This window comes from Ambystoma mexicanum, chromosome 5q, assembly GCF_040938575.1.
Source record: "Ambystoma mexicanum isolate Mex_15411 chromosome 5q, UKY_AmexF1_1, whole genome shotgun sequence".
In the NCBI taxonomy this organism is placed as follows: domain Eukaryota; kingdom Metazoa; phylum Chordata; class Amphibia; order Caudata; family Ambystomatidae; genus Ambystoma; species Ambystoma mexicanum.
In genome coordinates this window covers 511,692,834-511,713,229 of record NC_090933.1, presented here as the reverse complement: position 1 = coordinate 511,713,229, position 20,396 = coordinate 511,692,834, and the positions used below count along the sequence as shown (strand labels likewise).

The 20,396-nt window shown below is 48.5% G+C and overlaps 1 protein-coding gene across 2 annotated transcripts in view; it reads left to right on the top strand.

Moving 5' to 3' along the window:
- The window catches only part of CCDC178 (coiled-coil domain containing 178), a 3,486,252-nt gene that overhangs the window by 227,082 nt on the left and 3,238,774 nt on the right, over nucleotides 1-20,396 (top strand). The gene's annotated exons all lie outside the window — the stretch shown is intronic.

The window sequence follows — 20,396 nt, the reverse complement described above, 5'->3', positions numbered from 1 at the left end:
TCCGAGCGGTGAATAGGACAGTGTCGACCTTTGTCTGGAATAACAGATCTCCTTGTATATTTATTTATTTATTTGTTTATTTATTTTACAATTTATATGGGACACCCAACCCGAAGGCATCTGGGCGTTGTACTTACAGAATTGGTCATACATCATTAAATAGTTGTGTAGTTACATAGTTCAAGAAATTGGTCATGCAAGGGTACAGAGTTACATATTTGCAATGTATTACAGGTGTCAGTAAGCAGATAATAAAAACAATATAGTACAACTATGGTTACAATGTATCATATATGGCGTTGGACAGAAGATCATTTTGGAGACTGAACAGTAGGCTATGGCAGGTTGATCTAGTATGTTACTTGCGATGTGAGCTGGCGGGTTGCTATGGAAGACTTAGTTGCAAATTTCCCGCGAAAAGAGACACATTTTCAGCTGTCTCCGGAAGGTCCAGAATGCGCTAAAACACTCATGAGACCTGTCCATCAAGGAGGCCTTTGCCTCCCTGTAGCGCAGCCCAACTCTGGGTGGTGAGGAAATGGTCCACCACTGCCCCAGAGAAGAGATGTGTGCAATTGGAACAAGCTCTGCTTGATGTTCTGCTAGCTGAGGTGCTGTGGCTTCATAAACCGCATCGTCCGCAAAACATACACAAGAGCGAGATCACAAAATTAGTGGAGGCTACCTGGAATAGTGCAGCCTCCCTAAACCGGTTCACCACCTTCCTGTTCCCATTCTCACCACTATTTAATAATCTGCCGTTTACCCCAGCTATGGAGCGTGGGTCTTTTCCCCAGTGCCGGGTGGCAGGCTGTACTAAATTGCAGGACATGTTCCAGGTCCCTGACGTTAAGCCGTTTGTGCAAGGTAAGGCCGTGCTGTGGCTGTCGGAAACACCCAAACTGCAATATTTTCAACTTCGACATTAGTTTATGACCCCGCCCAACAAGGCGGCAGCCGTTGGAGACCTTACCCCATTTGAACAATTTCTGATAACGCACCCTGGTGACACACACCTTATCTCCAGCATATATAAAATGTCAGATGGGGCAACTAACAAGACTCATGCATCTGATTGATCTGATCTGATTGGCTATTTATAACACGCTTAATAACCATAGGTTTCTAAGCACAGACCCGGGGATCGAACCAGTGTTGCTCCATGTCGCATTGCCCCTGAGCTATCCTCCATTTCTTCACCTAGCGAGGCCTCCTAAATGCAGATGGGAGGCCTCGCTAGACGAAGAAAGTAGGAATGGGCACAAATGTGGCAGGCCATTCCCAAACTCACGCGCTCAATACAGTCTAGAGAATTCTGGTCTAAGATAATGACACAATGGCAGTCTACATGGCACATTTACACCTGATGAACCTGAGGTATCGGATGATTATTGGAGGGAATGTGGACATAAAGGGGACTGGCTACATATTTGATGGACATACCAGAAGCTACGGCTTTACTGGGAGGGGACTAATAGCCCCATGCAATCCATACTTGGTAAGCAAAATGACAGAAGCCCTAAAGTGTGTTTGCTTGGTTTGCAAGGCCAGGAGGACAGAAAGGAGCTTTGACACAGATGTAAGGCTCATGCTATCCTGAACCTAGCGGCCCTGCTGGTAATCGCCCAGAAATGGAAGTCGGTAGAGCCTCCACACCCGAAAGATTGGCCAGCCAAAGTCTGGAACTTTGTGTCCATGGAGTGGATTATGTACTCTCTACAGGGGGAGCAAGCTAAATTCACTAGTGATTGGGAAATAGTTCTGACCTCCTTCCAGGAGGACTACAGAGAATCATACTGCCCCGATAAACTCAGCCTGTTTGCGATAGGTTGAGAGACACACTGTTGTGATAAGTGGCTTACGCATGGGGGTTGTGGGGGAAAGTGGGTGGGGGGATTTGAGAGGGGAGTTGGGAAAGTTGGAAATTTGTTGTTGTATTAATTGAAATGCCAATAAAAGAAGAAAAAAAAGTAGTTCATTAAATACAGGGGTTCCCTTCTCCAAGAGTTAAAATCTTCCAGTTTTCAAACCAACACTTGACTTAAATATCATAAAAAGGTCTTTGCATAACACAAGCTTTTTTATAGATGTTTTCAGTGGCTTTTTCCATTCAGGGGCACCTGGTCTAGGCACAGTTGTCGGACTACACGGTCCACCCATTACAGGTCTTGCAAACGGTACCCTTCCTTAACTGCTTCTCCTTGGACACCAGTCCACTGCTTCTCCTCAGCAGTGAGGTTTGCCTCAGTTACATGTGTCACACTCTCCTGACAGTGTATTGGGGCTTGTTTTACCACCTTGCGCTTATTACACCTCCTTAATGCTTGTTTACTTATAATATACAGTTCTTTGCGCTTTCTTGCCTGTGGCCAGTGTTGGATTTCTCATATCCTGCATTCAGCTCTTGGTGCTCTCTTGGTTAGCACTTGTTTCAGTTAACACAGTTCATAATTTCAATGCAGTTTAAAACTTTCCTTTCAATAAAGTTCACAATCTTTCTTTCACTCCTTTCAAGACGTCAGAGTGTTTCATTTGGTATTCAAAATGCCTTGCTTTCATTACATTCAGTATTCAAAATACATTTCATCTGCTTTAACTTGCTTTCATTTCTTTCGGTGTTCAAATTGCTTGTCATCTGCTTTAAGAAGAACGGGCACTGGACTGGCTGACCTCCTTCCTCACTGACCGTCCCTCCCAGGTTATCCTGGGCTCTTTCTCCTCTCCCACCTCTATCTCCAACTGTGGCGTCCCCCAGGGCTCCAACCTCTCTCCCTGGCTCTTTAACACCTATCTTGCTCCACTTGCACACTTAATTTCCACCTACTCCCCTCACTTTCAGTGTTATGCAAATGACAAACAACTCTTCTTCAAACTTACCTCTGATCTACCTCCTCCATCATTTCTGACTGCCTATCTGCCATCCAGCCCTGGTGTGCTTCCAATGATGTCTGCATCAATGCCAGCAAGACTGATATCCTTCGAACTAGGATTCCTGCCCCCTCTTTCTTCCCCTAAGTCTGGTCACCCTCTATGGCCCCCCCCCCACTTCTCCTTCATCTGAAGCCAAAAACCTTGGAGTCATCTTCGACTCCTCTCTTTCCTTCCTGCCTCACATCCTGGACCTTGCCAAGAAGGCCCACTTTCAACTCTACCTCCTCAAAGGAATCCTTCCTTTCTTCACTTTTCCCCAGAAGTTCAATGTCTCTAGAGATATGGTACTCTCTAGGTGTGACTAGTGCAATAGCCTCTTCCTTGATATTCCCTCCTCCTCTCTACGTCCCCTTCAGCTAATCCGGAATAAGGCTGCAAGACGTATCCTTGGCCTCCAGCCTAGGGGCCGTATCTGGCCAGCCCTCAAAACCCACCACTGGCTCCCGGTTGCTGCAAGGATTAAATGTAAAACCCTCTGCATCATCTATAAGGCTGTCTGGGGCCTGGGACCACACTGTCTACTACTGACTCTCACTAAATAGACTCCTTCCAGATCTTTACGCTCCTCCTGCACCAACTCTTTGCGTGTCAAACGATTCGCTAAACAGCGAGCCAGTGGACAATCTCTTTCCTCAGCTGGCTCCCTCATATGGAACAGCCTCCCCCTCCCTCTTCATCTTGAGTTGGATCTCCTCAAATTCCAGAAGATCCACAAGACTTTCCTTTTCACCTCCTCCCCCTCCCATCCCGCCTTTGTTAAATCCCACAGTTGCTGAGATTGGTGACCAGGGACTTGTGTCCACCTGGGTCCTGGCCTCACACCCCCAATCATCTTCAGCCTCCTCCTACTCCCAGTACTTGCCTTAGGCGCTCACTGGCCTGCGCTAATGCAGGCTTGCACTTATTTATTGGCCGTCAACCACTTACCAAATGATCTCTGCCACTCACTCCCTAGCACTTCCCTCCTGGTTATTCCTAGCACTTAACCTGACCCCCCCATCCCCTCTGTGCATTTGCACGATCTGAATGATCACAAGGCATAGTAGGACTGAATCTCTCTGTAATTGTTATATTTGCCTTCACTCCCATGTTCCCTCCCTGTTGCCCTGTGGGCGCGTTGAAACATAATTTACTTGATGTATAAGTGCCTTTCAATCACCCCTCGAATCCTGCGAGCTCCTCACAGTCAAATTACCTATCTCCAACTGCCGCACCTTAACAATCTACCTGATATATAGGCCACGTGGCCCCATAGGCTCATTCGAGGCAGACCTATCCAGCCTCATAGCCAACAACACAAAAGATACCTCTCAAATACTACTATTAGGTGACCTGAATCTTGGTCTGAACGACCCTAACGACAAACCAGCACAAGCCATAGCCAACATGCTAGCTGAACACGGCCTAACCCAAAAAGTGCTCACCCCCACCCATAATAAAGGCAGGACCTTGGACTGGATCGCCACCTTGAACTGCGATACCACCATTACCAAAACCACTCCTCAACATTGGACAGACCACTACCTCATTGACTTCACTTTATCTCTCAATAAAGAAGTCAGCAAAGAAAAGACCATGGCACCACCACTGCACACTAGAGCAAAAAATAATATCACTCCTGACAACCTGCTACCACTCCTATTGCCAACCCTCAATGCTCTCCCCGAGAACCTAAATCCAGAATGCCTAGTAGAAAGTTACAACAAAGCCATGAAAAAAGGCCTAGACAATATTGCCCCTCAAAAAATGCAAAAAAGCAAACAGCAAGCTCACCTGAACACCTGGTTCACCCCCACCTGAAAGAACTAAGAATGCGCAAAAGGAAATTAGAGACCCAATGGCGCAATAATCCCACAGAAGAGAACAAACTACAACTCAAACTCTTTGATAACAATTACAAAAAAGAAATCTTCCTCACAAAAAAAGCCTATTCAATGAAAGAATTGAAAAATCCAGCTCCAATACCAGAGAACTATTTGCTATACTAAGGGAACTAGAATCCCCCATACCCCCACCAGATAACATAATCAAAAACAAACAATGGTGCACCAGCGTCCAAAATGCTCTAACCAACAAAGTTAAAACTCTCCAAACTAAAATTGCACTGAAAAAAGACTCCCTAACCCCTAACGTATCATCTCCTAGCAACCACGCCAAAACAACCAACCCATCAGGCCCGAATCCTTTCAGATTCACTAAAATATCCATCCTAGAAACAGAAAGAGTTATAGCCTCACTCAAACCATCCAACTGCAAAGGCGACAACTGCCCACCCCAGATAATCAAGGATGCTGCCAGGGACCTAACTCCCTTTATAACCAAACTGATCAACGCACCATTCTCCTCCAACACCATACCAAGCAACCTCAAAGAATCTTGGGTTCTGCCTCTCCTCGAGAAGCAAACCCTAGACCCCGCTATTCCCACCAACTACAGGCCCATCACCATGGTACCATTCCTGTTAAAAATAATAGAGTAGCATACCTACAAATCCAGCAATATCTAGAAACTCACAAACTCCTAGGGGCACGCCAATCTGGATTCAGACCACAGCACGGAACTGAGACAGCCTTAATCGATCTTAAAACCCAGATCAATGAGATTAACGACAAAGGAAACACCGCCATGCTACTCCTCCTCGACCTGTCGGCAGCCTTCGACCTGGTGGATCATACAATCCTGTGCGAACACCTGGCCTTGGCTGCCCACTTATCGAAAGATGCCATAGCCTGGATCCAATGATTCCTAGACAATCGAACCATGAGTCTTCTCCTCTCTAGCCTCAGCAGACCCCATCAAAATAATCTGCGGTGTACCCCAGGGCTCCTGCGTCTCACCCACCCTCTACAACATCTTTACCAAGCCCTTATTTGACAAGCTGGACAGACTGGGTGTCACATACACTAATTATGCAGATGTCACCCAGATCCTCATACCCCTTTCGGGCAACTTCGACACAGATAAGGCCTTGGTAAACAAAATATATCTAATCATTCAGGCATGGATGGCCACACACGGCCTATGCCTGAACGATGAGAAAAACGAAATTCTGCTCCTCGGCTCCAATGCCAATCTAAAAAACTCAGCACCAACTACAAGGCTTTCAACATTGATGGCAACACCATCACAGTTGCCAAAACAGTGAAAACTTTAAGCTTTCACCTAGATTCAGCCTAATCAGGGCAAGTAGAGCATTCCTTTCCCAAGCTAGCTGCATCATCATCGCTAATGCCCTAATACTCTCCAGACTCGATTATTGTAATGCCATGTACCTAGGAGCCAACAAATATATAACTGACAAACTCCAAACATTGCAAAACAATGCACTCAGAACAGCCCTTAACTTACCCTCCAAAGAGCACATCTCGAACAAAAGAAGAGAACACAAATGGCTCAAAATCCGCGACCGCATCTCACTCAAAAAGGCATCACTCACTTTCAAATGTTTAAACAATGCAGCCCCCCTCTATCTCGCAACCAGAATAATAAAAAAAAAACTCCACCCGTCCCACCAGAATGATTAACTCTTTCTGCCTGCAGGTACCCAAATTTAGACTAAGGAAAACGGGCGGCAGTAGCTTCCCTGTCATGGCAGCCCAACACTGGAACGCCCTCCCACTTAACAACAGAACAGACCAATCTTACCACAGCTTTAGGCGAAACACACTCACCTGGCTATGATCCAATGATTCACATGACTGACCTGTGCCTTCCCACACCTACCACAGCCAACCTGACTGTATATATGTACATCCCTTAGATGACCTACATTATTGTAATTAACTGTATGTATATATGTAGATATGCCCTTCCTTCACCAGATTCTATGTAATGTAATGCTCTGCACTATATTCATATGTGCCTTATCATGCAACCAAGTTTTTATGTAATCTTATCTTCCTGTTCTCTGCTGCACCCTGTTACCTCTGGGTTTGCGCGCCATACCAAATAAATAGATAAACAAACAAACAAATAAACAAAAAAGAATGTAACTTGCATTCAGTATTCAAAATGTCTTGCTTTAGTTTCATTTCATTTCTATCACCGCCTACCATCCTGGTGTTCCCCTTTTCTGATTTCAATCACTGGTCAGTCTTAAGGCTCCTTGCCAGTTCTTCTGCCGCCACAGGGTCCTGTTTCTCCATGCGGTCACTTGCTTCTTCTCCCAGCGGTCACCCAGCAGTGCTTCCACAGCAAAGTAGGATCCATATGACAGCTTCCCTCAGTCCTACCAGCCTCCATCTCATGGCTTGCCACCGGCCTTCAACTTCTTGTGTCTCTGCTTTCCGCTTCATACACGCTGCACTGCTTCATGGGTCTCCAGCGCTCCTCCGGCCACGTCGGATAGTTCTCCCTGCACACAGCTGACTGAGCTCGCGCAGCTGGCCCCATTTGTTCTGGGCTTCCAGCTTTTAAAGCGCCCGCTTCCATTTTCATTACAAAAAGGACTAGACCCCTCACCATCAAAGTGGTAGTCCTGCTTTGCTCTTGTCCTCCTCCTCATCCCAATACTTGGTTGGGGCTGATAATTGTTCGCTTTCACAAAATGAGGATGCAGTGGTCTAGTTCTCCTCTTCTTCATCCCAGTACCATATTAATGCAATTTGGGGAATACTTTAGGGAAATCACAGGAAAAGAGCTGACTCAAGCCTATGAGGTCTTGAGGGATGGAGGCTTCATGGTGAAAGGGAAATGGGGGTTACCATGTCTCACTTGAGGACATCCTCTTCCCCCCCTCCCCAAGTCTCCTCCACCCAGGTGATCCTCCCTTCCATATCCACCCCCAGCGTCGGGATCCAAAAGCAATGGCCTTTCTCTGGCCACCTGAGAAGAGGATACCGGAGGAAACGAAGTAAGGATGCCCTCAAGTTCCTCACAGTGGGTAGCAGGCATCAGATTCTATTTTATTCACTGTATTGTATTTCTTATATTTTATGCTGGTGTGGGTGCTGTAATCTACTTTATAGATATGTCCATAGTAAAGTCAATAAAGTATACATAGTATTAGGTTTTATATTTGTTTATAGATTGGAATTATTTTTCTGAGGCTTGTGGAATCTGCTTAGATCACATGCTGTGCATAGGCCGACATCTAGTGGAAGCTGTGGAGTATTAGTTTGTTTTTCGAAACTCGAAAAATGGGCGTCGACACAGGGCGTGCCAGTAATACTATCCCTAGTGTGACGTCCACTGTACCCAAGATCCCTCACGCGTCTAGGATCCTCAGATTGTTTTTTTCCGCCATACTGGTCGGAAGCATTTTGCGGAGTCCCCTGGCCTTAGCCATACTTTTGCTAAAAATTTAAAATAATAATCTATTGACATCCTTCTCCACCCCAACGTCGAACTTCGACACTCGACGCCGGCTGGAGAAGAAATCGACCGTCGGCTGCTGCACGACGGATTTGGGCCTCGGAAGGCCGCTGGCCTCGCCCCGGGCCTTGGAAGGCCTCTGGCCTCGGCCCTGCAAGTAGGGAGAGTGGGGGGTGGTACATACTCTACACTCTTGGTATATAGGTACACCTTATACATTTCCTACACTTAACAGCCCGCTGCCTCAAGGTGCGTATGGAGGGTACCCCTTTTCAATTCTGCCCCAACTGCAATCGCAAATACCTTTGGGTCGACAGGCACGCCACGTGCAATCTCTGCTTGCCGAGGGACCACCCCGAAGCGAACTGCAGAGCGTGTAGTAGGTTTAAACCTAAGACACTTCAGGACCGTTCGACGAAGCGTTGGGCCCAGCACGCCAGACAGGCGGCCATGGCAGCGGAGGGCGCCGACAGCGACGCCGTACTTTCGGACGGCGAGGGCATTACGGCGTCGAAAGACAGCCGAGCGCAGGTCCCCGACCTCGGAAGGTCGTCCGACAGGGCGGCTATGGGGAAGACCCCCGGCGACACAAGCGCTTCACATACTACACACACTAAACACACTAAGTCCAACCGAGACTCGACGACGTCGAGTTCTCGGAAAGAGGCACAAACAGAACGGTCCGATTCGGTGTCCTCTGGGCGCTCTCGATCAAGATCGTCGCATGACTCCAGGCAATCATCCACTCTTGCCAAGAGTGCCTCGCTCCCTAGGCTAACAGAAGTTCGATCGTCGGAAGACAAAGACGACTTCCAGCCCCAGGCCGCGCTCCAGGAGTCGGAGCCCGCAGTTAAAGCCAGCGAGGCCCCACACTCGAAGGACAGGGACACCACCCCCGATCCTCGACGCTAGGCGGCGAAAAAATCCGGAGCCACTAAAGGACAGGGAAAACATTTTTCCACGCACGGGGAGGGGGGAAAACAGCAGAAGAAACTACCTTTGCATTCTTCCACACCTGTGAAACACACCACTCCCCCTAAACAGACAGACAAAACCAGGTCTGCTGATATGTCTAAAACCAGTAAATCTACTCAAGATAAATCCCATAGACTTGCTGAGAGAGTCATTCCCAGTTCCAAAAAATGGTCCAGTGAAGACATAGATAGGGTCATGTCAAGAATGTCTTCTTTGGCTGATTTTTATGATAAAAATCCAGAACATTTCCTCTCGTATGATCCACAAGGGGCGACACCCTCAGGCTCTACTGATCCTATCCCCCCGAGTAAAAAGCCCCGGTTTGAAACTCCGATGAGGTCTGAACCCTTCGAGGTACAACCATACGCAAGACCATACTCACGGTATCAAGGAGAGGCTTCCTTTGGTGAGGACCAAGAATTTGGTATGGTAGAAGAGCAAACCGGGACGGGCTACTATGGGGATGATGAGGACCAGGAAGAAGAAGAGGAGGACCCGGAAACATACAGAGTACATTCCCCGGTAGAGAACGAAGCCCCGGTTACCGACTCCCCGGTCGATAACCAACCCCTCCTAAATGAGGTTCTCGCTCGCGCAGCAGAACATTTCCACATTGACACCCACGGTGTCCAGGAGGAAAGGGACTTCGCAGAAGAGTTAGTGGGAGAAAGGAGGCCTGTTGCCCAGACCATCCCTATCCTTAAGTCCATTCAGCGGAGAATAGATCCGTCCCTGGTGAACCCGAACCTCACCAGAGTTGTCAATCCCAGGGTTGAAAAACTTTTCAGGGCGGCCCAGTCTGACCTTCTCTATATAAGAGGACATCTGAAGCCAGACTCCCTAGTTGTCACCAACACTCGTAAGAGGGCTGGAACACCCTTGTCATCGTCCGAAGCTCCTCCCGACAAGGAGAGCAAAAAACTATACGGTTTCGGCAGGAAAGTAGCCTCAACGTCCGCCTATCAAGCAAGGATTGCTAACTCCACCACCCTGTTGGCCAGCTACAACTGCCATCAGTGGGAAGAAGTCGCGGCACTCATAGCCTCTGCTCCTGAACCTTTAAAGGGCCAGTTAGCTCAGATTTCCGCAGAGGGTAGAGCCGTGTCTGGTTGCATTTTGAAAGCAACCTTCGACGACGCGGATAGCGCAGGCAGATTGATAGCGGAGGGCACTGTTATCAAAAGACATGCGTGGTTACGGCAGTCTGGTTTTAAGGCAGACACCCAGGCATCATTGTTGTACAAACCAGTGGAAACTGATCTGTTGTTTGGAAAGGCGGTCGAAGACGCACTGAAAAATTCCAAGGACGAATACGAAACACTCAAGTCCCTTGGCCAATTAACCAACAAACCCCCCTAACCAGAGATGGAATAGTAATTTTCGTCCCCCAGGCGGCCAAAATTCCCAGAGAGGATCGAACTATTCCCAGGGGCAGGGTACACAGTGGAACAACAACCAACAGTCTACCCAGGGTTACGGCAGGGGTAATAGGAGAGGTCGTGGTAAAGGCAGAGGCAGCCCCAACAAGGGAGGCGGCACGCCTCCACAAAAGCAGTGACGCTCAGGTCAGGGTCCCTTCTCACGCAACCCCAGTAGGGGGACGCATTTCCAACTTCACCCAGGCTTGGGAAGGGATCACATCAGACAGATGGGTGCTGTCAACAGTATCCACAGGATATTGTATAGAGCTAATGCAGCGTCCCCAGAACCATCCTCCACGACAAAGAGTACACTCTTTAGAACATCAGAAGATTCTCCTTGAGGAGATCGCCATTCTGCTAGAAAAGGACGCGATAGAACTCGTCCCGGGACACCAGGTAAACAAGGGTATTTATTCAACTTACTTCCTTGTGCCAAAGAAAGATTTGACAATGCGTCCAGTATTGGACTTACGGCCTGCCAACAAGTATGTCAAGCCCCAAAAATGTCATATGACCACGCTACAAGAGGTAATCCCCCTTCTAAAAAAGGGGGATTACATGGCAACCTTGGATATGAAAGATGCTTATTTTCATATTTCCATGTTCCCAGCGCACAGAAAGTATTTGCGCTTCAAGGTGGACAGTCGACACTACCAATTCAAGGTACTGCCCTTCGGGATAGCTTCAGCACCAAGGGTATTCACCAAGGTACTGGCGGTGGCGGCTGCACACCTACGCAGGGAGGCAATCCCAGTGTACCCTTATCTGGACGACTGGCTCATAACGGTGGAAACCCCAGGAATATGCAGGACAAACATTCAAAGGACTATCAACCTCCTCCACGAGTTAGGCTTCTCAATCAACGAGAAAAAGTCAAGCCTGGTGCCAAGCACCTCAAAACAATTCCTAGGAGCAATCCTAGATACCCAAGAGGGAAGTAAGAATTTGGAATATACTACTGCAAATTCCGCATTATCAGTCCGGTCAACAAATAACGGTACGCAAAGCAATGCGTTTACTGGGCATGATGGCGTCATGTATTTACCTGGTCCCCCACGCGTGCCTGCGCATGCGTCTCATGCAGGAATGGTTGGCGAAACAGTGGTCTCAGGCAAGTGGTCAGTGGGACGATCTAGTGGTCGTTTCGCCAACACTGGTACAAAGCCTTCACTGGTGGACAAGAGAGAATCTCGCACAGGGGAAACCCTTTTACGATCCCGAAGTACAGGCAGTAGTCACTACAGATGCATGTCTGACGGGGTGGGGAGCTCACCATCTCCACCACACAGCTCAGGGTCTCTGGTCTCACTCAGTGGCCAAGAACCACATCAACCTGCTAGAGCTTCTGGCAGTATTCAGAGCGCTTCAGGCGTTCGAGCCCCACCTACTAAACCTGTCAGTGCAAATCCGGACGGACAGCACAACAGCCATGTTCTACCTGAACAAGCAAGGAGGGACTTGCTCGCCAAATCTGTCCAAGCTTGCCCAGAAAATCTGGATATGGGCACTCAGACGGAACATCTTCCTGTCATCACAACATGTTCCAGGGGAGCTCAATTCCCTAGCGGATGCTCTGAGCAGAGACTCCCTCCCAGAGGAACACGAATGGGTTCTACACAGAGAGGTCGTAGAAGATACCTTCTCTCAGTGGGGTTTCCCCACTATAGACTTATTCGCCACAAGCGAAAACAAACAATGCCCAGGATTTGCATCCAGGTTCCCCCAACCAGACTCCCAGGGGAACGCCCTGTGGATGAACTGGTCAGGGATGTTTGCGTAATCTTTTCCACCAACTCCTCTCATCAGGAAAGTGGTGAACAAGATGAACAGAGAGTCGATGAAGCTCGTCCTAGTTGCTCCCATGTGGGCAAGACAACCGTGTTTCCCACACCTACGCAGGATGGCGGTGTGCGAGCCCATCAAACTTCCATCCTGGTAGAACCTACTGTCCCAGCACCAAGGTCAAACAGTGCACCAGCAACCCAACTCAATGAACCTGGCAGCATGGCTCCTGAGGTCATAGAGTTTGGACATCTCAATTTGCCACAGACGTGTATGGACATCCTAAAGGAATCTAGGAAACCAAACACAAGGCACTGTTACTTTGACAAGTGGAAGAGGTTCGTTATCTGGTGCCAGAGTAGACAAATCAACCCGGTTGATTGCACTCCTTCCACTATTGTTACATACATGCTCCACCTGCTAGATGCAGGATTGGTTTTTAACTCACTGAAAGTACACCTGGCAGCCCTGTCGGCTTACACCACTTCCCATAGCAAGGTTTTGTGGTGGAAAGTACCAGTAGTTAAAGCCTTCATGGAAGGAGTAAAGAGACTTCACCCTCCTATTTCAAACCCACCACCAGGGTGGGACCTTAATGTGGTGCTAGCCAAGCTCATGGGCCCCCCTTTCGAACCCATGCATAAAAGCAGTCTCAAACACCTGACTTATAAAACGGCCTTCTTAGTAGCTATTACTTCTATAAGAAGGGTCAGTGAAATTCAGGCTCTGTCAGTGCAGGATCCCTTCTTTACTGTCCATAAAGACAAACTGGTTTTAGGCACACACCCTAGGTTCTCACCTAAATTTATATCAAAATTCCATATAAACCAGTCCATCGAGCTTCCGGCTTTCTTCCAGGACCCGCAAAACTCGGCTGAGGTGAAACTACACACCCTAGATGTGCGTAGGGCGGTCCTCTACTATGTAAATAAAACCAGACCGCTAAGAAAAACAGATCAACTGTTTGTCTCCGTAGCTACAGGCAGAGAGAGGGATCGCGTCTCTAAAGGTGCCATCTCGAAGTGGATTATTAACTGTATCCAGCTGTGTTACTCACTCTCTGAAAGAACTCTGCCTTTCATGCCAAGAGCCCACTCTACTAGAGACATTGGGGCCACTCTGGCTTTCATTGCAAATGTACCCCTTGACACCATTTGCAAAGCAGCTACTTGGAGCTCTATTCACACTTTTACTCAGCATTACTGCATTGACACCCATTCCAAGGCAGATACACAAGTGGGACAAGTGGTTCTAAGACACATATTTGCTCATGACCCTTCTCACATCCCACCTCCTTCTTCAGGTACTGCTCGCTAATCTATGCACAGCATGTGATCTAAGCAGATTCCACAAGCCTCAGAAGGGATACATTACTCACCGTAATCGTATTTCTGATGCTTGTATCTTCTTAGATTCACATGCGACCCACCCTTCCTCCCCTCTGAGAGAAGGCGCATGAATGCTTGTAGTCTTACCTTTCTGTCTATCTGCTTGGATTACCTGTACTCACGCTACTCCTCATGCTACCTCATGTCAGTAAAAATACAATCTGAGGATCCTAGACGCATGAGGGATCTTGGGTACAGTGGACGTCAAACTAGGGATAGTGTTACTGGCACGCCCTGTGTCGACGCCCATTTTCCAGTTTCGAAAAACAAACTGTAATACTCTGCAGCTTCCACTAGATGTCGGCCTATGCACAGCATGTGAATCTAAGCAGATACAAGCATCAGAAATACGATTACGGTGAGTAATGTATCCCATATTTCCTAATGACCCATTATAAAAGAAAGAATTACACACAAAAAAATGCTAAAAAAGTACTATGCTTGTTAGACCTTTATATTTTTTTTAAAGCGTCTGCGACAGAGGTCTAATTAAGATTCAAAATCTTTTAGCATTTTAAACTCTTCAAAACTTAAAAGGGTTTTTAAAAACGACCAAATGAGCATGTGCACCAGTGTAGGTGATAGGAATGATTCTCCCCAATTTTGAGAGGGTACTTCCTAGTGTACAGAGTCTAGAGTTAGAAACAAAATCAAGAAAGGTATATGAAGATTTCGGGGCCATGTCGATCACCGTTGCAGGAGTAATAAGGCTGTAGTATAGTGTACGCAAATGCAAAAAAGTATACTCCTACGTCCCGTCCCCTTTCCTCCATACTTATGGGACATTCCTCCGTCCTGTGGGACGGGAGCACTTTGTAAAAAGCATCACATTTTTAAAAAATGTGTCCTTCCTCTCTTACCCCGCCCTTCTTAGCTCCGCCCAGCGCATCACCCATCAGTCCTTTTCTCCGCTCGCAAGTGTGTCCAGTTCCGAGCATCTTCGGAAGATTTTTTCCTTCCAGTTCCTCTTCTCTTGCTCCGGCTTCGCGGTCGCGTGGTAGTCCGTCTATGCCGTTTTAGCTAGACTTTCCAAATTGTTCTTCTTGTCAGCGACGCTTCGCTAGGGCGGATCCCCATCCTCTTTGCTTAGAGTATTTGAGTCCGGACCACCGGTGGGACTCGTGCTTTTATTGCGACTCCCTTTCAGTCCGGGCGCTTCAACATCGTTTGGACCGGTGGGAGGAGATGTTTCAACGTACTCCCCCGGCACATTTTCAAACTTTCATCGACGAGAAAAAGAAACGCCCGGTGAGTTCTTTATTTTTTAGGGCACCCCGGCCGGGGGACTCCTTCCCGGGGTCTTCCCGGTCCGGGAGGAGCGTCAAAATCTCTATTACCGGGGCTAGCCCTGAGGTGCCTTCCAGGCCTAAGAACTGTACCAGAGATTTCTCCGAGGGCTTCTGTAAGGGGCCTATTGACACCAGATTACATTCCAAAGCCCCTCCTGTGAGGGCTATTTGTGGGTCCAGTTCTACTGAGGCATCGGGTACCGGCTGGGCCTCCTCCAACTCTTCCACCCCTGCCTCCGTTGTCCCCAGTGGACAAGGCCATTGTGCTGCAGCCACTCTGCAATCCAGACCTGCGTCATCCTCCTCTACGACAGCTACACAGGTTCTGGCCAACGAGGATAAGCTTCTCGACTCCCGTGGGAGGAAGATTTTCGCTAACTCAGCCCTGCAGCTGCGTCAAGCCAATGCAGAACTGGTGTTAGCGGGGGCGAATATAAAAATGTGGAAAGGTCTGTCGGAGTTTGAGGAGTTTATTCCCACCGAAAAGCTGGAAGATTTCAAAGCGGGTTTGTCTGACGCCAGGGTCTTGGCACAGGATCTGCTGGAGGCTGCGGCGCATCACGTCGACACCTCGGCCCAGGGCCTTATGCTTGGTGTGGATACCTCTCGTCAGGCTTGGCTGCACGCCACCAAGTTCTCCAAGGAGGTGCAGGATAAGGTTTTGGACCTGCCTTTAGATGGCAAGGAGCTCTTTCATTCTACAACAGACGTGGAGCTGACCAAAACTAAGGACAGCACTCAGACCGCCAAGTCCTTGTCTGTCCTGGTAAAACCTCCTTTCAGGTCACAAAGTTCATTGTCAAACCCTCGGCCTTCCTCTGGTTTCAGGGTTTTTTTCGATCGGAAATCCTGCAGGGTTGACACCCCTCTGGGAAATTCCCGCTGAAGGCAGCAACTGAGTCGGTTTTTCTCCCGCTCCTCAGCCTCCTCCTCGGGTTCAGGTGGTGCTGCCATGGACAAACCAGCAAATTTAGGGTTTTCTGCGCTCGCACGAGACCCCGGTGGGAGGACGCATTGCGTCTCATTGGGAGGCGTGGCAGACCATCACCGAGGACCAGTGGGTCTTGTCAGTCGCTCGGTGGGCTTCCGCTTACCACTTCCCCCTTCCCCACTCATCAATCCTCCCTTCCAGCAGTCAGGGTCGCCATCCCTCAGAGCCGAGATTGAGAAGTTACTGGATCTCTGGGTGGTGGAACCTGTGCCTCTAGGGGAGCGAGGGGAGGGCTTCAATTCGCGGCTGTTTACGGTGCCCAAACCTAACCATGCTGGCCTGCGCATTATCCTAGACCTTTCCCAGTTCAATCTCTCTCTACCCCAAGAGAAATTCAAGATGAACACACCCTGTCAAATAAAGTCCTCTTTACAGAAGGGCAATTGGCTCAGCGTGGTGGACCTCCAGGATGCATATATGCATATCCTAATCTGGAATCCGCATCGGAGATACCTACGGTTTTCTGTGGGGGAGGAGCACTTCCAGTTCCAAGTGCTCCCTTTTGGCCTCAGCTCGGCACCGCGTGTCTTTACGAAGATGATGTTGGTTATCGCAGCTTATCTTCGGCTACAGGGTATCCATGTGTATCCGTATTTGGACGATTGGCTGCTGTGCAGTCCTTGTCCGCTGGAAGCCTCGAGCAATCTTCAGTCTCTCCTCCAGATCCTGTTTCACCTTGGGCTGTCGGTGAACTGGCAGAAATCTTCCATGGTGGTCTCTCAGGACTTGACTTTCCTGGGTTTTCGTTGGAACACGATCGATTGCAGAGTTTACCTGACCGGGGACAGAATGGCGGATCTGTTGGCCACGTGTCAGATGTTTGCGCAGTCGGAGAGCATGTCGGCCTGCTGGTTCCAGAGGCTTTTGGGCCTCATGGCCTCGTGTGTATTGGCTCTTCCCCTTGCTCGGCTCAAGATGAGGCGGACACAGATGGCTCTTTGGAGTTCTTGGCGTCAGGCTGTGGATCCGGACTCCAAGATAATATCGATTCCGGCTTTCATGAGAGTGGACCTGGTGTGGTGGTCGTCTCTCAGCAACCTGCCGGTGGGTGCGGTCTTCCAAGACCCCGCTCCGTTTGTGACGATCACGACGGACTCCTCCCTTCTGGGGTGGGGTGCGACGTTGCAAGTTCCTTCATATAAATCATCTGGAGCTTCTCGCGATTTTCCTGGCGCTCAAGGCGTTCAGGCCAGTCATTGCCAACAAAGTGGTTTGTGTCCGCACGGGCAATATGGTGTCCATGTTTTACATCAACAAGCAGGGGGGCACTAAGTCTCCTCCTCTTCTGGATCTGGCCATTCAGATTTGGGAATGGGCGGTTCAACAGGGTGTCTGGCTCGTGGCAGTAAACATCCCAGGCAAGCTGAACGTCACAGCAGATGCCCTCAGCCGACAAACAATGGTCAGCTACGAGTGGGAATTGAAAGCGTAGGTCCTCTTACAGATATACCTGTGTTGCGGCACTCCAGAAGTGGACCTCTTCGTAACATCGACAAACAAGAAACTTCCTCTGTATGCCTCCTCTCTGGGAGATGCTCTCGAGATTCCATGGCACAACATGAGGGCCTATGATTTTCTGCCTCTGCCTCTGATTCATCGAACGATTTGCAAGCTGAAGAACACAGTGAACTGTTCTCTTCTGCTCATAGCTCCATGGTGGCCGGCCAGGTTCTGGTTTTCAGAGCTTCAACATCTGTCGGTGTGTGCACCGATCAGGCTTCCGCTAGTTCCTGATCTGCTTCACCAGAGAGATCAGCAGCTGTGGCACCCCTCCCCACAATCGTTCACCTTGGCGGCATGGTGCCTGAGTTCAGATCTTTAGAACATCTCAACCTGTCTGCTGACAACATGTGCATTATTCAGGCAGCCAGGAAGCCCTCGACGAGGTCTCAGTATAAGAGCAAGTGGCTTTGTTTCTGTCACTGGTGCTTAGCCATACAGTTGGACCCCAGGGTGGCTACGATTGATACAGTGCTGTCCTTCGTCTCTCATCTAGCAGAGTCGGGCATTCATGTCCTGTCATGCAGGACTTTTCTTTCGGCTGTGGCCGCCTACCTATCCACGGACCAGTGCTCTTTCTCACTGTCAAATCCATTGATTAATCAGCACTTTGCGGGTCTAATGCGTCTTTACCCTCCTGTTCGCAAACTGCATCCGACGTGGGATCTGAATGTGGTTCTTACGGTCTTGTGCCATAAGCCTTTCGAACCAATGGCTACGGTAGATCTTAAGCACCTTTCGTGGAAGGTGGCTTTCTTGGTTGCCGTTACCACGGCAAGGCATGTGAGTGAGCTCCAAGCTTTGTCGGTGGAGCATCCCTTCTTGGTTTTCCACAAGGATAAGTTTGTCCATAGGACAAATCCTTCTTTCTTACCAAAGGTGGTTTCCGATTTCCATCTAAATCAGTCAATCTCGCTGCCTGTCTTCTTTCCAAACCTGGCTTCGGAAGCTGAGAGGGTTTTGCATTGCTTGGATGTTACAAGAGCTTTTAAGTTCTATCTGGACAGAACATCTGAATTTAGCAGTTCTTCTCAACTTTTGGTGACCTATGGTAACCCGCAAGGCAAGCAGGCCTCCAAAGCGACTATGTCCAGATGGATTGCTGCCTGTATTACGGAGTCTTACACTATTCAAGGTCTACAGCCTCCTAAAGGGATTCATGCACATCTGGTATGGGGCAAGGCAGCTGCTGTTGCCTTTCAAAAGTATGTCCCCTGGGAGACCATCGCGAAAGCGGCTACTTGGGCCTCCCCATCGGCTTTTTGTAAACATTACTGCTTGGACTGGAGCTCCAGATCTGATGCTCAGTTTGGCCAGGCTGTGCTGAAAAACCTTTTTCAGTAAGGGGGTTTCCATCCACCCGCAGTTCCTGTGAGGAGTGCTTGGGAATCTCCCATAAGTATAGAGGAAAGGGGACGGGACGTAGGAGTATAACAAGGTTACTCACCGTAGGGACCACCTTATTCCTAGTCCAGAGTCCCCTTTCCCCCATACGCCCGCCCGCCGTCCCCTCCTAATAAGGTTCCTCTATTATTGCTTAAAGGTCTCTGACCTGGCGATAGAAAAGGACTGTGGGCGATGCGCTGGGCGGAGCCAAGAAGGGCGGGGTTACGGCCGCGTGCGGTACCCCGCGTAAGAAGAGAGGAAGAACACATTTTTTAAAAAATGTGGTGCTTTTTACAAAGTGCTCCGGTCCCGTCCCACAAGACGGAGGAATGTCCCATAAGTATGGAGGAAAGGGGACTATGGACTAAGAGTAAGGTGGTCACTACGGTGAGTAACCTGGTTAAAATGATAAAATGACAGCCTGAAAATGATAGAATTTAGGCATTATTTGGAAACAAAACATGGCGATCTAGCAATAATAAAAACAAGCATTGGCAAAACCAACTGTCTTTAAGCTCCTTGCCAGGGGTGACTGTATTTATTTTCCTACCGACGCCCCTTTGAAGTGGAGTGAAATGTCGACGGGAACTGGCCTGAACACTGGAGGCATAGAGCCACTGACGTGTGTGGGTGGAATACATGTACCTGTTTATTTTAGTTTTTTGTTTTTCACACCCCGTTTGTCAAATGCCGGATTCTGAAGGATTAATGAAATGAAAACACATTAAACAATGAGGAAGCTGAAAATGAAAAGCGTGGGCGTTGTATTGTGTCAAATCTGTGCGCGTGTCTGATTTGTGGAAAGTCCAGCGGGGTTGGAACATTGAACAGCATTTTGCGACAGAGTGCACATGCCCATGGATAGCGCTCATAGTCCAAGCATATAATAATAGCGCTCAATAAGAATCGCATGGAATAACATTGCATAGAATAATTAACACACAAACAATAGGCTTTTCTCCCACCAATGGGCTTTCTGCAACCACTTCAGAATTCCATCCTCGATCACACCATGGCAAGTGTGATTGAATGGTGAAAGAAAATGGCTGCCCGCCATACAGAAACACAGACTGCAGACCCAATGGCATCCTCCTGACATCATTATCTGCACAGCCAATAAGGTCGTGTTTACATCAGGAAACACTGGAACACCACCCACAAATCAGTATGCGGACAGTTTGACAGCCATTTTATAATCATAGTGCACACACTTCCCACAGCGATTCAACTGGGGAAGTCCTGAACTGAACTGTAAGTGAGTGCTTGATTTGAGCTTGGACATATAAGGGTCCACACCGGTTGCCATTTAATAAAGTCGGTTGTAACTCACTACAGCGTCTTGTCGTCCCTTAAGGCCACAACAGATGCAGTAACTATTTTAAAAAGCATCAATCAAGTCAAACAACTTTAAAATAACATT